We start from the raw sequence: 16921 nt of genomic DNA, 5'->3' as shown, positions 1-16921 counted from the left end.
TGTGACTTTTTGGGGGTCCTCAAACTCAAAATTGTTATCTGATCATGTTTAAGATGTTATTTACTATTTTACTCTCTTGACATTTTCATTGATGGTGCAAAAGCAGTTGTGGGTAAAGCTGCTGAAGCTTAGCATGAACCAAACTAGGGGCACCAGATGGTGCTAGTTTATATTCTAGTCTTCACCACTGCGCTGATAAATTCAAGAAAATTTTACCTAAGATTATTCTTGAGGAAAAAGTAAAAATCATTAATTACTTTTATTAAGTCTCAACCCTTTGAGTATGTATCTTTTCATATTCTGTGTGATGAGGAAGGTATGCATAAAGTGTTTTTGTTGCATGAAGCACGATGGTTCTCTCAAGAAAAAGCACTTGTACAATTAATAGTTTGCGTTGCAAACTGAACTCAAGCTGCTTTTCTCATGGAACACCATATATACTTGAAAGAATGACTGACAGTCAAATTATTCAAATGATTTGGATTATTCAGACTTGGGTATCTGGCAGACATTTCCCCTCAATGAACCCCTCTGTCACTTCAAGGAAAACTACTGACAGTATTTGTTGCCCATGATAAAATTGGAGCTTTCAGGTGAAAATAAGAATTCTGGAAGTTGTACCCGGCATGTGAGCTCAATAGCTTTTCAATACTTAAATATTTTTCTGATGAGGTTGGATATAATATTTCTGAATCTAATTTTTTGATATTGTGGATTTAAATATGTCAACATTTGGAAGATCTGTATAACTCAGTGAATGAATATTTTCTGAATGTTCAATGTATGATCTTACAAAGTTGTTCATGGGTAAAAGAGTCATTCAAAGTCTAAGACAGACCAATGGGTTTTAATGTGACAGAATATGAAAAGCTCATCTATGTGGTTTCAGATTCTTCATTGCAACTCACCTTAATCAACTATTACTTGTTGAGTTTTGGTGTACTATCAAGGAATATCTGCAGTTACCTGAAAAATCTACTGAATATTTCTCCTTCTTCCAACTAATCTTTGTGAGAGTGGGGTTTTCTTTCATATACTTCTAGAACAACATATATCGCAATATGTTGAATGCAGAAGCAGATATGAGAATCTGTCTTGTATTAAACCAAACAAAGAATAGCAGAAACACAAAATAGTGCTAACTTTCTCATTATATTTTTTTTTGTCTTGGAAAATAGAGTTATTTTTAATTAAAGTATGTTGTTTATGTTAACATGTAATGGGTTTACTATTATTAATTTTAAGAGAATAAATAAATATATTTAGATGTTTCCATTTCTATTTTTTTTTAAAGATTTTATTTATTTGACAGAGAGAGACAGCCAGCGAGAGAGGGAACACAAGCAGGGGGAGTGGGAGAGGAAGAAGCAGGCTCCTAGTGGAGGAGTCTGATGTGGGACTCAATCCCAGAATGCTGGGATCACGCCCTGAGCCGAAGGCAGACGCTTAACGACTGCGCCACCCAGGCGCCCCTCCATTTCTATTTTTAATGTGGTCAATATTGATAGCTATAACCCATAAAAACAAAAATTCTTTGGGGTTCTCAATAATTATTTAAGAGTATAAAGGGGTATTGACACCAAAAGCTTGATGTCTTGAGTTCTGAGGCAAGTAGGAAGTGTGAGTGTTGATCTAAGAGATTTGGGGACATCCAGCTGGCTCAGTTGGAAGAGTGGGTGACTCTGCATCTCAGGCCATAAGTTCAAGCTGGACACTGGGTGTAGAGATTGCTTAAATTAAAACAAAACAAAACAAAACAAAACCTAAAAAAAGAAATCTAAGCACTTTGGATTCTGTGTGATTTACCGGTCTCCAGCAGAGGAGGACCACTGTGCAACATGTGCTGGGCCTCACAACCCAGCCGCACAGGAGAGATCCGTGATCAGGTCTGTGTCTGCAAGCAGCTTGTAATTATGGAGCTGGAATTGCTGTGGTCTCTAAGTGCTGGTTTTGTCAACGAACAGCTTCTTCTCTGTTTTGGCTTAGCTCCACGAAGAACGCTCCACAGGCATTATTTCCTCACCAGTCTTGGCTACCTAATCTCCCCAGTGCTTGGGTCACAGAAAGTTCTCAGAGGCAGACGGTCATTTCGTAGGCAGGGGTTTCTGGTATAGAATCAGGTGGGTGTTTTTCATCCAGCGTGTTTACTGAGTACTTGCTGAGCCCTAGGCTCCGTACTAAGCATTGGAAAGAAAGTAGAGAACTGTGCTCTTGTGAAGTTAGACTTGCACCTCCCCCCCAAATCCCTGTCCTCTTCTTTTATAGAAGGACACTCAGGATACTCAATTGAGTGTCTGCGGCAGCCAGCACAGCGTGCCGCTTGACTGGACTGGTATGGGAGTGGCTGTGCACGGAGTTCCTGGTGGCAATAGTATCTCCTCTTAAGGAAGATCAAGGAGGGAAGCTGTACTGCTGGGAACCTCCCCTCCCACCCTGACAGTTCCTTCTTCCTTATTTTGGGCTGTATTTTGGACTGGTCTATATACATTAAAGTTATTATTTGAGAACAACCATCAAGATCAAGTCAGATCGACCAAGACTGGTGTTGGCGAGGACAGCTTGGGCCCCGGAAGGCATGGCGTTAGTATCTGTGTGTGGGCAGAGGTAATGGGCATAAATGCTGGCCTCCCTGTGCCAGAGGCTCGTGCACGTCCTTCTACTTAAGCTTCAGAATACCATCAGTGGGGTAGGTAGTGATGTCACCTTCTCATGATGAGGAAACAAAAGGTAGAGAAGTATTCATATAGAGGATGGTTGGCTTACTAGTGAACCCATCGGTAATTCCTGATCCCTCCCTTCAGTGTCCTCTGGTTACCTCCTCAGAGGCTCTCATGACTCACCCTATCTGCCTAATGTATGGTGTTCATGGTATTGATACTATGATGGGTGTTCCTGGATGTGCTGGTGGCTTCTTGTGACTGGAGGTTGTGCAGCCTACCACCGGGATAGCTGCACCTCAGTGAGTCCTGTGGAGGAGCCGTCACTCACAGGGCTCATTGGTCTAGGAAGCCTCCATCTTGGCCTTGGGCATCTGCCCAGTGGCTTCGATCTGAGGAATAGACAACTTCAGTGTCGTCATCTTAATTTGGACGGGTAGCTGCTGCCGCTCTTCAGGTGTCGATGTGGAAAACAGAGAGAAGGTTTGAGAGGACTCATGTGACGGTTTGCCAGAAGTGTATGTCTGGATGCCATATGTCACTCACGGGCTCGGGGTGCTGATGGGTATCATCCTCGTCCCCAGCTGCTTACAGAGGGCATGGCTTTAATGCCTTCAGCAAGAGGGAAAGGAACCGACCTTGACTTACTCACATTTGAGTTCTGTTGATGAGCCTTTTTTTTTTTTTTTTAAATGCCTGTGTTTCACATCTCTCTTACTTAATCCTCTCAATGACCTTGTGAGGTTGCTGGATTTAATTCTGCTTTATAAGCGAGGAAGCAGACACTCAGCATTTTAGTAACTTGCTCAGTGCTGCTGTGTCAAGCCCAGGCCTGTCTGGTTCCCCAGCTGCCTCTTCAGGGATTGCTTTCTTTAAACAAACAAAACCCCCTTACATTCCGAGATACCCTAGACCAGCTCAGACCTTAGCACTTGGGTATCGATACTTATTCAACAGATGTGTTTTGGGCACCTGTTTATGGGCTAAGCACTGGCAGGAGCGAAAAGATGAAGGCACAGCCTTGTTCTTTAAGGTCATTCCGTTGTTTGCATCAGCCTCCCTTCTAATTTCAGTGTGATCTGGTACCTGGAAAGGCTGCAGGATCACAGAGTACTTGTGAGAGCACGTTGCACAGGTGTTTTCCTGATGGAAAAAAGTGGTGAGTAGGGAATTCATAGCTGTAAACAAAACAAATTAGAAAACATCATGGCTTGTTTATTTAGAGTGAATCTAGTAAGGAGTGCCTGGCAGGGAAAATGATGAGAGAGAAAAGTGGAAGAGTAAAGAGGCCTTATGCTATAGAAGTAGGGGTCCGTGGGAGATTGTTCTGTTTATTTCAATGAGTGAGGCTCAAAATGTTCTTTAAACATTTTTATTTTGCCTGTAAAAATGTTCGTTTTAGAGATGTTGTAGAATGCAGTATAATAAAACACAAAAGCCACATATAGTTACATTCAGAGAGAACCACTATTAATATTTTTGTATGCCTTTTATGTATTCTGTGTTCTGTTTTGTTATTTTAAGATATTTTTGTATGTTATTAAAAGTTCTTAATAATTTTCCCAGTTGCTATAAAATATTGCATGTAATATTTTTATTTAGCTATTCCACTTTGGTTGGACAAATAGTCTTTGCCAGTGTTTTTGCTATTACAGAATAATACGTTAGAAATACTTTTCCTTGGACCTAAATTTTTTGTTGTATTTAGAATTCTTTTCATAGGATAGATTACTAGACTCGATACCTGGTTCAGAGTATTAACATTTCTAAATTTCTAGAGCCTTTTAAGTGATGTGTACTAATTGATAACACCACAAATTCAACGAGTTTTCCCAGTACTTAGTATTAAGAAATAAGAGGCTTTTAAAAATTATTGTTTGCCGATTTGAGAGGTAAAAAATGTCTTTATTTTAAATTGTGTTTCCTTAATTATTAATGAGGCAGTTTTTCCCTATGTATTGTAGCACATTATCGCATTGCATTTCACTTATTTTATTTCGTTATCTGAATTGTGTGTCCATGTTCCTCATGGAGTAATAACAACGGCAGTATCTATGAGCCACTGCTCTAAGCAGTGCAGGTGTTAACTAGTTTCACCACACAGTTCTGTGAGACAGCTATTTCTATTATCTCCATTTCACAGATGAGGAAATGAAGGCACAAAGAGGTCAGACAACTTACTCAAGGTCATACAACCAGGCTCTTACTGCTGAACTCTGATCTAACCTGTGCTAATGATCTTACAGGTCCTGGTGCTCCTCATTAACTTCCATACATACACACCCTTCTCCCCCCCAAACTGCTTTTTTATACCTGTTTTAGTGCTGTTTGTGGAGATAACCACGGCATGGATTGCACGGCTCGTGTATGCTTTGCTCTTACATAAAGAGCACCGAGAGGATGGAGACCAGTGGTTATGTAGAATTCACATAAAAATCTGTGCATATAGGGGCGCCTGGGTGGCACAGCGGTTAAGCGCCTGCCTTCAGCTCAGGGCGTGATCCTGGCATTATGGGATCGAGCCCCACATCAGGCTCCTCCGCTATGAGCCTGCTTCTTCCTCTCCCACTCCCCCTGCTTGTGTTCCCTCTCTTGCTGGCTGTCTCTATCTCTGTCGAATAAATAAATAAAATCTTTAAAAAATCTGTGCATATATACCTCTATTCAAGTAAATTTCTGTTTTGGAATGAATGCAAGGTGGGTGGGAAAGCTGATTATTTAAGTAAATGACTCACACATTTTATGAAAGAATTTCTCTTAAGTAAGAAGTAGAAAATATATTTTGGTATCACATAGACCTAGATTCAAATCCATGCCAGGTGGGATGATGATGTCCCTCTGTTTGAGTTGGAAGGATTAAATAGGATAATGTTTGCCTCTTAAGTACAGAGAACAACCTGATAGTTGCCAGAGAGGGGGAAAGTTGGGGGGGATGGATGAAATAGATAAAGGGGATTAAAACTATAGTGATAATTGTTGAATAATTATGTTGTACACTTGAAACTAATATAACACTGTATGTTAATTATACTTCAATAAAAATAAATTTAGAAAAATAAAAAATAAACTGGATAATGTTTATAATGCATCCAACATAGTGTTTAATTAATATCTTCTTCCCAATGTACTTGGATATGAAAAAGCTAGATTTAGATTAAGGTTTTTATGAAGCAAGATAAAGCTCTCTTTAATTGCCATATATACATTCTAGTAAATTGTTGATTCTTTTTATTCTTTGAACAAATGTTGGAGGGCCTGCTCTTACACATAAATGATAAGAGTTCTGCCCTTCATGGGCTCGTTATCTATTGTCGGTCATTAGTCATAGGCACCACAGGTGGAGGGCTCTTTGCTTCTCTGAGCCTTTGTTTCCTCATCTGTAAAGTTGGGGATCTAATGAGGATGTATGTAAAATGCCTAGCACTCTTCATGGCACACAGTCACTGCTTAGTAGTAGTTGCTAGCTCATGTAATATTATACAGCCATTAGAAAAGTTTCACAGAGGGATGCCTGGGTGGCTCAGTTGGTTAACGTCTGCCTTCGGCTCAGGTCATAATGCCAGGGTCCTGGGATTGAGTCCCACATCGGGCTCCTTGCTCAGCAGGAAGTCTGCTTCTCCCTCTGCCTGCTGCTCCTTCTGCTTGTGCTCTCTCTCTAACAAACAAACAAACAAAATAAATCTTAAAAAAAAAAGACTCATAGAGTTTTTAATAGCATGGGGAAATTTTCTATACTATAATGTTTAATGAAAAAGAAAAGAGTTTAAAATAGTTTTTATAGGGGCGCCTGGGTGGCTCAGTCGTTAAGCATCTGCCTTCGGCTCAGGGCGTGATCCTGGCGTTCTGGGATTGAGCCCCACATCAGGCTCCTCTGCTGGGAGCCTGCTTCTTCCTCTCCCACTCCCCCTGCTTGTGTTCCCTCTCTCGCTGGCTGTCTCTCTCTGTCAAATAAATAAATAAAATCTTTAAAAAAAATAGTTTTTATAGAATACTCCCATCTTGCTTTTAAAATATAGTAAAAGGACTAGAAAGAAATACACAAGATATGAATAATGTCTCAAATATTGGTACATCTATCTTGCTAGTGCAATAGGCACTGAGGAAATACAGGTGAACAAGATCTGGTTCTTTGTCAGGGAAAGGTTGTTGCTTTTCTTTTTTTTTTTTTTTCTTTTTTTAGATTTTATTTATTTATTTATTTATTTATTTGAGAGAGGGAGGGGCAGAAGGAGTGGGAGGGAGGGAGAATCTCAAGCAGACTTCATGCCGAGCTCGGGGCCAAGCCCCTGTCATTAGGACCTGAGCCGAAATCAAGAGTTGGACGCTTAACCAACTGAGCTACCCAGGTGCCCCAGAGAAACAAATTTTTTTTTTTTTTTTTTTTTTTTTTAGGGAAAGTTTTAATAAGGGAGACACACAGTCATAATGCAGTGTAGGATGAAGTAGAGGGAGAAGTCAGACATGCTGCTTCGATTTCTGCAATGAAGAATGGAGGATGGTGGTGGTAGCATCCACTGAGAGAGAAGACAGGATTTAGACTGGGGAAGATGATGAATTTGGTTTTGGACATGTTATGATTGTCCAACGTGGATAGATAGGCTAGTAGGTATATAGGTCTGGATGAGCGGGAGATACAGATTTGGGAGGGTTTAATCTTTGGTGAGGTGAAGAAGTCTGTGGAGTGAAACAAGAAACTTAGATCTTGATTGCATCCAGATGGTGAGATGCTGAATGACTGACTTTTTTTTCTTCCTTTGCTTTATTTATATATCTTTTAAAATTCCTATAATGTAAATGTGTTTCCCATAATGTAATATAAGTGTTTTAGTTAGGATTTGGTTAGGCCACATGTGACAGCAAACCCAAAATAACAGTGTTTATACTAGATATAAGCTTATTTCTCAGGGCGCCTGGGTGGCTCAGTTGCTTAAGCATCTGCCTTCGGCTCAGGTCGTGATCCCAGGGTCCTGGGGTCAAGCCTCATGTTGGGCTGTCTGCTCAGTATGGAGCCTGCTTCTCCCTCTCCTTCTGCCCCTCCCCCTGCTCGCTCTCTCTCTTGCACTCTCTCTCTCTCTCAAATAAATAAATCTTAAAAAAAAAAAAAGCTTATTTCTCTCTCATCTAAAAGAAGTCTAGATAAAGTAGTCTGTCCAGGGCTTGTATGATACTCCACAGTGCTTGATCCAGTGTTGAGTCCTCCTGTGTTCATGTTCCACACTCCTCAGCATTTGTCTTCCCTCTTATGTTCCAAGATGGGGGTCCAAACTTCAGCCATCGGTTGAAAGAAGAGCTGAAGGAGGACTTGTCCTTTCTGTTTAAGAACATTTCCTGAAAGTTGCACTTGACAGTTTGCTTATGTCTTATTGATCAGAATTTAGTCACTTAGCCATATATATGCTGAAAGGTGACAGGGAAATGAAACCTTTATTTTGGGAGCCAAGTGCACAGTTAAGAATCAAGAGTCCAGTTAGTGATGCTAATAACATCTTGGTTTTGCCTGAAGAATGGCTGAGGTTGGTTCATCTGAAGATTAGTATAATAATTTCCATATAACCCATGCATTTGTCTCCTATTTAAATCCTAAGTATATAGGCACCCTGCTATGGTCATTAAATGATGGTAGTGAGCTGGAAAATACTTTGTGGCCTAGAAAGGTCAGTGACTGAATAATGACTGAACTGGAGGCCTAGTTACCTCACTTAATGGTTAACATTGAACCTGACTTAATTAAGGGGGGTAGGAGATGGTCCACCCTTGTCCTTTGCAACACAGCCTCAAAGAGTTTCTGAGATTATTGAAAGATTATTATAGATATTGTAAATCCGTAGATAAAAAGGTCAGAAATATTTTGGTGGATAACTACAGTGTTCTCATTTGTCTTTATGGTGGAAAAGTTGGTCGTAATACATCTGTGGTTATAAATGAGACATAGATCACTCTCCTTTCAAATCAGGGTCTGGATGATTAGTTGCCATCCAGGAAGATCCAAGGCCACTTCATGAGGTGACAGTAGCCTTCCACCAATGACTTGTGGTCATCAATTGTCTTGGGATTCTAGAATTTGGGTTTCTGGAAAAATTAGAGGCGGATGTTCTTCTTCATCTTTTTTTTTTTAATAAAGATTTTATTTATTTGTTCATCAGAGAGAAAGAGCACAAGCAGGAGGAGCAGCAGGCAGAGGGAGAGGCAGGCTCCCTGCTGAGCACAGAGCTGATGCAGGACTCGGTGCCAGGACCTTGGGATCATGACCTGAGCTGATGGCAGACGCTTAACTGACTGAGCCACCCAGGCGTCCCAGAGGCAGATGTTCTTAGTATTAACTACCTAATAGGGTTTAAGAATTTAGACGTTAACAATGGTAATAAACTGTATGGCTCTTCTTTCATCTGTAGGATCTAAAAGCTACCTACCACTATTAATTAATACTCACACAACCCCTTGGCTGGTGGTAAGGGTGGCTGATCTCCAGTGTCTTCAATGAGACATCTGAGAGTTGACTTCAAGAGATCTTGTGTCTCCTGAGGTTCTGCTAGCCGGTGGTTTTCTGCATTAAAGACATTTTCTTTCCTCTAGAATTGGAAGGACACACCGAGAGGCCTAAAACAAATGGAGCGCAGGAGGGGACTCTTTCCACGTGCTCAAGCGTGTGTACATTTTGTGTGTACGGACATGCAATTTGAGATGCACGTGTTTGATTCTTTTAGCAGTTCCTCATGTCCTTTCGATTTCTTTTAGCAAGTTGTTTAAGGAAACTACATTTTTCTTCCTGCAGGTAAAGAACAAGTTCTGAGTAATGAGGATAGATAACTGTGGGAAAATGGCGGGCTTAGCCATAGATTGCTAATTAAAAGAAAGATGAATAGGTTGCCCTTGAATTAAGTTTTGAATAGCATCTTGTGTAACACATTGTTGATGGTTACTGTGAATAATTTGTCAAAGGTGGAAATCCAAACTCTTAACCACTCTGTGGTCTTCCTAGATTTACACCATGCGTAAGGACATAATGATGATAATAACTCGGATATTGAATACCTACCACATTCTGAGCCCTTTACATCTACTTACTCATCTGATTCCCGCTGCCATCCCATGAGGTGTAGGTGCTGTATTTATCCCATTTGACAGATGAGTAAACAGAGAGGGAACTGAACTTGCCTGGGGGCATGCATCTTGCCGGCAGAAGAGCCAGGTAATGTGACTTCAGAGGAGGTTCCCGACTATTGGGCCACACTGCTTGTCAGTGGAAAACTCAATGAAGCTGTAGGGTCAGATACTTACAAAAGAGACCTGGGCGTGTTTGAAGGCACGAGGGCTTGAATAGTCCTGGATAGAAGATAGGGAGAGGATGTTTAAGGAATGTGGGAATTGGAATAGGTTGTGGGGTAAAGGTGTGCTTAAGCAGGGGTAGAATAATCCTTAGCCTTCTGAGATTGCAGTCAAGTCTAAGAATAGAGAACTGCAGTGAAGAGACGTAGGAGGGGAAAGAGCTCCTACCTGATGACCTTGAGCCCTTAGGGGTTGTCCTTGAGCTGCTCCATTGTTAAGCACTGAAGGATTCTGCAAGCAGGTTGATAGCCTAAAATCAGCCGAAGTGGGAGTATTTATGCCACAGAAATTGGCAAATGCTACAAATTCAGGCTTCCCCCCTCAAGCTGGTTTACCAGAACACTTTGGACTCTCTTCTCTACTTCATGAACATTTGAAAGCCTGCCGTAGTGTCAGTTGAATTTAAACCTCAAGTGCGAACTTCTGTGGGAAAGGCACTGTTGTCAACTACTGGGGCAACAAACAACAGGCCCTCAGGTGAAAAATACCATAGTGGAGAGAGAAGGGTGTGAGACGTCAGTCCTGCACTAGCTCTGTCAGCCCTCACTTGGGCCACTCACTTAACCTTGCTTTCCTTGTCTGCAAATGGAAATGGTAACACGCATCGCAGAGGGTTATTACAGTGATTAACGAGAACGTGTAAAGCGCCTGGCACAGAGGTGCTCAACAAGTGACCGTTCTAAGCACGGCAGACGTGTAAAAAGTTCTAATGTAGATTGATGTAAGAAATAAGAGAGTGACTAGGTATGTGTTTGATCAGAGAAGGCATCACAAAGATCATGATCCCCCAAGTGGGATTTTGACATTTTCAGGGTGGATGGTTCAAGGATGAAGTCCACCCTGAGCTTTGTCAGGAAGTTAATGGACTTTGGCTTGTTGATTTGTTTTGTTTTTGTCCCTACAGCATGTTGCTTTTGCGTCTTTTTGGGTCCTACCTCAATATATATTATTGAATTGTAAGGCAAACAATGGATTTGGAGACAGGCACACCTGGATTTATATCCTAACTCCAACATACCTGTTTTGTGACCTTTGGCAAGATTCTCAAGTTCCTGAAATTTCAGTTTCTAATTTTTAATATGGTTTAATACTTAGACGATTTTTGAGGATTAACTGAGAATGTAGGGAAAAGAACCAGACGCTTAGCTGCCTCGTGAACCGCAAAGTGAACCCAACACATATTTGTAGTTTCATCTCCCCTTATGCTTCGGCATCTCATGCAGAAACACACCGTTTCTTTCCCACGACTGTGTCTTTGTATGCATTGCTCTCTGCCTAGAAAAAATTCTCTTCAAGAGGTGGAACAGCATCGTGGTGATTGCCAAGGACCGAGGGTTAGTCTCAGCTCTGCCAAGTGTTATTTAGGTGGCCGTGGGCAAGATAATTATCCTTTCTATACCTCGGGGTTTTTTTGGCAAGCCCTGAAACATTCTCAGGCATTTCTCCCACTCCTATTACTTCTACCTTCATTATTCCTCAAGATAGTGTTCAAATATCACTTACTTTGTGAGGCCTTCCCCAATTTTCCCATACCATTATTTGCTTTCTCTATTTGAAGTTAACGGACAACCACATTTTGAGTACCTACTGTGTTCCAGGCACACTCCTAGGCATATCACAGATGCTGTTTCATCCAGACCACTCAATAAGTTCTCATTTATTATCCCCACTACCCTCCAGGATAGATCAAATTCTAACTTAAAGGACAAATTCATTTTTGTAGGAGGACTGAGAACCTCCGAGAGTTGCCATGTGAAGTCTTTTTTCCTTTTCTCTATGGAAAAGATGGAATCTACAAATTAACTAGTATTATCCCCATTTTATAGATTGAGTTTTTCAAGAAATATTTATTGAGCAATTCGTATGTATGATGTGTGGGCACTGTTTTAAGTACTGAGAACACTGTGGTGAGCATAAACAATCCTGGACCCTGCCTACATGGGGCAACCTACATTTAGACAAATTAAACTTAAATAAAATAAAAGCATCAGATGCACAATTGTGCTAGCCATATTTTAAGTGCTCAATAGTCACATGTGGTTAGTGGGACAGTGCTGGTTGGACAGTGGTTGGGTTGGACAGTGCTGGTACAGAACGTTTCTATCATCATAGAAATTCTGTTGAACTGTGCTGTCCTTGGGGGAGGCTGTCACTGATCGAAATAATCATCAGTAAAAATGTAACTACAATTGTGATAAGTAGGGAGCAGAAAGAATACATGGTAACACAGGAGCTTTCATAGGGCGATGTAACCTATGTGATGGCTTCCTCAAGGAAGACTTGCTTGAACTTAGATCTGCTCAGTGATTGGGAGCTAGCAAAGCCCTGTGGTTAGGTAATTAAAGAGACTGAAAAAAGGCTAATGGCTGTGGTGTAGAGATGGAGGGCAGGTTTGGGTGAGGTAGAGAGGTAGAAGGACCACAGAGGGTCTTGTAGAAGGGGGATGGGGAGCTGAGAGGCTGAGTAACTGGACAGTGTAGTCACTGATAGAGCCTGGGTCGGACTGAAGTCCATGCTGCATCATAGATGCATATTCAAAGGACTTTGCCTCTGTAATGACCTCCTCGCCCTCCTTTCCTCTTAGGAAATTGCCAGATTTCCCTCTACGAGATTGGTTTTTCAAGTATAAATACATGCTATAATAATTTCCTTCTTAGACAGAACTAAACAAAACACCTTCTTTGATCCTACATCCCTCTTCAGCTACTTTCCCACTTTTTTGTTTTTATAGCAAAATTTCTTGAAAGAGTTGGCTATACTCACTACCTCCATGTCCTTTTTTCTGTTTCTCGTTGAACCTCCTCTAATCAGACTTCTTTCCTCCCTCATTTTCATGAAAATCAGCAACTATGTCCATGACTCCGTTTTCATCTTGTAGTATTTCTCAGCAGTACTTGATGTAGTTGGTCTCCCTCCTTTGGGGAGCAATTCTTCACTGGCTTCTGAGACCCCACATTCTCTTGGTTTTCCTCCTACCTCCTTCCAGTTTCTTCTCAGGCTCCTTTGCTGGACCCTTCTCCTCTTTTGCATTCTGCCAGGGTTCAGTCCTGACTGTCTTCATCTCTTTAAATATATTAACTCCCTGGGTCATTTCATCTAGTCCCTTGTGTGATGGCTGATTTTATGGTGCCCTGTTGTTTCGCCAAACACCAGGGTAGATGTTGCTGTGAAGATATTCTCTGATGTGATTAACATAGAAAACAGTAGACTTTGAATGAAGCAGATTACTCTCCGTTAATGCCAGTGGGCTTCATTCAATCAGTCGAAGGCCTTAAGAGAAAAGATTGAGGTCTCTTGAAGAGGAAGAAATTGAGACTGCCTTGAGACTCAAGACTGCAACATTAAGACTGCTGGCATTTCCAGCCTGTTGGCCTGTCCTGTAGGTTTGGGACTTGCCAACCCCCACAATCCTGAGAGCCAGTTTGTTTCTCTCTCTCTTTCTCTCTCTATAATCTATTGGTTCTGTTTCTCTGGAGAACCCTGACTAATATACATGGCATTAAATATCTTTTATATTTGACTCCCAGATTATTATTTCTAGCTCTGACTTCCCCCCTGAACTCCAGATTTGCATACCAGCTGCCTACTCAGCATCCCCATTTGGATAACATCAGGTCTCTCAAGCCACACTGTGGATTTGTCCCAAACCCCATTTACCCAGTTGCCAAGGCTAAAACTCTGGAGTCATCATTGAGTCTTCTCCTCCTTTTATGTTACTCATTTTACCCACCTGTAAAATTTATGAGCTTTACCTTCAAATATCTCTTCTCAGCCCCTAATGCAAGCCTTCATCATCTCTAGCGTGGACTACCACAGCAACTTCCTAGCTGGTCTGCGCTCCTCCATTCCAAGTCCCTATCGCCTTAGTCTATTCACACAGCAGAGCAATCCTTTTAAGACACGAACTAGATTATTTCCCTGTCCTCTCTTGTGACACTTTGGCTTCTTATCACATTTAGAATGAAATCCCAAGTCCTATGACCTTTGGGTTCTGACCCCTGGCTACTACTCTGGCTTCATTTTCTACTACATTCTTCCTTGTTCACTGAGCTTTAGACATACTGCTTCCCTTGCAGAGTTTTGGACAAGTCAAGCAGGCTCCCAGTTTAGGATTTTAGTACTTCCTGTTTCTTCTGCTTAGAAAGATTTCCCCCCTCTTAAGTCTTGCTCCCTCCTTTCGCTCTGGTCTCTGCTCAAGTGCCATATTTTTAGATCTTTCCTGACTTCTGTACCCTATTTTCTTCTTCTTCAGGGTACAAAGAATTCTTTCAAAACAGTTTTTCCCCCCTGTGAAGGGGAACAATGAAATGGGGTGGTAACTATGGGAGTTGGGCACATGGGATCCTGGGGGGCTTTTTTTTTTTTTTTAATGGGAAAACTACAGTATATATGATGATGGAATGATCAGGCAGAGAACAAGAAACAGATGATGCCAGATAGGCTAATTTCAGGAGTGAAGTTATTGAAGATTAAGAAGCCAGGAAGAAATGAGAATCTGCACACAAGTGAAGTCAGCCTTCATTAAAACAGGGATGAAGGTAGAGAATATGGCAGCTTGGTGATTGAGAAGAAAATGGGAGGGAGTTTCGACAAAACAGTCAATAAGGAAATTGATTCTATTAAAGTAGAAAGCAGGTCATGAGTTAATGACAAGGTGTAGGTGTATTAGAGGTTTGAGAAAAGAGGAATAAGTATGAAATATTTACTTTGGAATTTCTGTGTTTTCTCCAGCAATGTTTTTCTGTATAAGTAGGGTACTGAATATGTGGACAGCTAGGTTTAACAAGGGTGGGCCTTGCCAAGTCAGTACAATTGAGGAGTTTGGACTTTATTTTGAGGGTCCTAGAGAGCTACAAGTTTTGAGCAGAGAAGATTTGAGGGTCAGAAAGATTGTTCTAGCTCAGTGTGGTGTACATGTGTGTGAGAGAAACTTGTTACAGGAGGAACAGTAGTGTAATGCAATAGGACCCTCGATCAGTTAAATCTGTTTATAGTGTGCTTACGGAGAGCTCAGGAACATTGAGGGTCTTTTCCAGCCTTTCCTGAGTAACTTACTATATATAGCAGGTTCTGGGAAGATAAAATAAATCAAACAAGGGTTTGTCTTCCCAAAGCCCTCTTGAATTTACATGATTTATAATTATTTTTAGGTATTTGGGATCCCAGAATAGGGAAGGAGCTATCAACATTGGGTGGGAATCAGGGAAGGCCTCCTAGAGGACATGAAATTTCAGATGAGCTTTGAAGGAGTAGGCCTTAGGAAGAGAAGCTTATTTTAGGCAGCCGGAATAACTTGAGTTTAGTTAAGAGATGTTAGAGTTATGTCTAAAACAAATGCTGCATGATGAGAAATGGTGGGAGACGAAGCACTTCTTCCACTACCCAGAAACTAAGTATGACTAAGGAGTTCTCTGTATTTTGTGACAAGCATCTGGTCCTCAACTGCTTCAAGAAAGGTTTGGAAGAAAAGTGAAGGTTTCAAAAAATGTTGATTTTTTTTAACTTAAACAAAAAACTACATGGAGCTACTCTAGATATTGGTGCTATAAGTTGCTCGCTTAAGAACAGTGTGAAGTTAAAATACCTTTTCTGATATTTTGTTAGAAGATATGAACTATGGCAACTCTGACCTATCATATGAGGCTCATAGAAATCAATCCTTATCACTTGCTTTCAGCACATTATTTCAAGTTAAATGATTTTACAGTCCCTCTCTATCTTGAGACATACCTTTGATGGAAGCTGTAGTTTCTATATATTTTAGGAATGAAGAGTTTATGACCCTGATTCATAGGTCATTATTGTGTAAATTAAATGAGCTAAGGCATATAAAACGGTTAACAGAGCTGGGCCCAGCAGCCAGGAGGAAATATTGTTTTCTACCTTGGAGTCCTGGCTTTCTTGCCTTCTCATTATTCATCCTTTGTTCCTTAAATCACATTGTTTACTGAACACCTGTGCTAGACCCAAACTCTGTTCGAAGGACCCCAGAAGAGGTGAGGTGTGCGCTTAGGCCTACAACAAACCTGCGGGGAAAGTGCCCATTTATGTATGCTGTGTGTGTGTGTGTGTGTGTGTGTGTGTGTTTGCACAAGTGTATGTGTATTCAGAAGCTGAGGGGCTATATACTTATGCTTTGGAGTGGACCCGCAGGAGCAAATTGTGGTTGCCTGCCACTTCAGAGAAGGCGTGGCTGTTCACAGCCTTAAGAAACCAACAATCCTTCACCCCAGGGTGCTTCAGTCCGCCAGTATCTAAAGAAGTGGGGGAGACATCATTCATTCATTCATTCATTCATTCATTCATTCATTCAGCAAATATTCGTAGCTACCTACTGATGCAAGGTGCTGAGTAAGAATATGAGTAAGAGCAGGAAGTATGAGAGAGCATGGCTCACTTGGGCAGCTGCAGGTGGTTTGGCAAGGCTGGAGTCAAATACACTGTTTTCCCTAAAACAAACACAACAAACCAAAACCTGAGTGGGTTAAGGAAGAAGGATATAAGGGGAAGCTATGTGTTGGTGAGAATTTGTCACTTTTCAGGATTACCTGGCATGAGTTAGATGTTTCTTTTAAAAGCCTGATAATTTCCTTTAGGGAATTACCAGACTGACTAATCCATAACCTTAGGGCAATGGGTCCCAAACTTTGCTGTTCACTAGACTCACCCAGGGAGTTAAAAAAAAAAAAAAAAAAAAAAACAACCAAACCTCAGATGCCCAGGTCGCACCCAATACCCATTACCTCAGAATGTCTGGGAGTGGGAACGAGGCGTCAGTATTTTTAAAGGGCCTCTCGTGATTACAATGGGCAGCAGAGTTCCGGAGTCACTGCCTTAGGGCATAGCCCAGTTTTGTTGGGTTAAAACACTCTTCTTTGGGTTCAGGTTCCAAACATTCCTCACATTGCTTTTGCTCTTTTCTCGGGTTGGGGGCGCTA

The 16921-nt window shown here is 41.3% G+C and overlaps 1 protein-coding gene across 3 annotated transcripts in view; it reads left to right on the top strand.

Annotated features, from left to right (window-relative positions):
• The window catches only part of TXNRD1 (thioredoxin reductase 1), a 188624-nt gene that overhangs the window by 29640 nt on the left and 142063 nt on the right, over positions 1 to 16921 (top strand). The window lies entirely within an intron of this gene.

This window comes from Ursus americanus, chromosome 17 (assembly GCF_024610735.1).
Source record: "Ursus americanus isolate L20-20 chromosome 17, mUrsAme1.1.p, whole genome shotgun sequence".
In the NCBI taxonomy this organism is placed as follows: domain Eukaryota; kingdom Metazoa; phylum Chordata; class Mammalia; order Carnivora; family Ursidae; genus Ursus; species Ursus americanus.
Note: the sequence above shows the minus strand (reverse complement) of the source record. Positions and strands in the feature narration are given on the sequence as shown.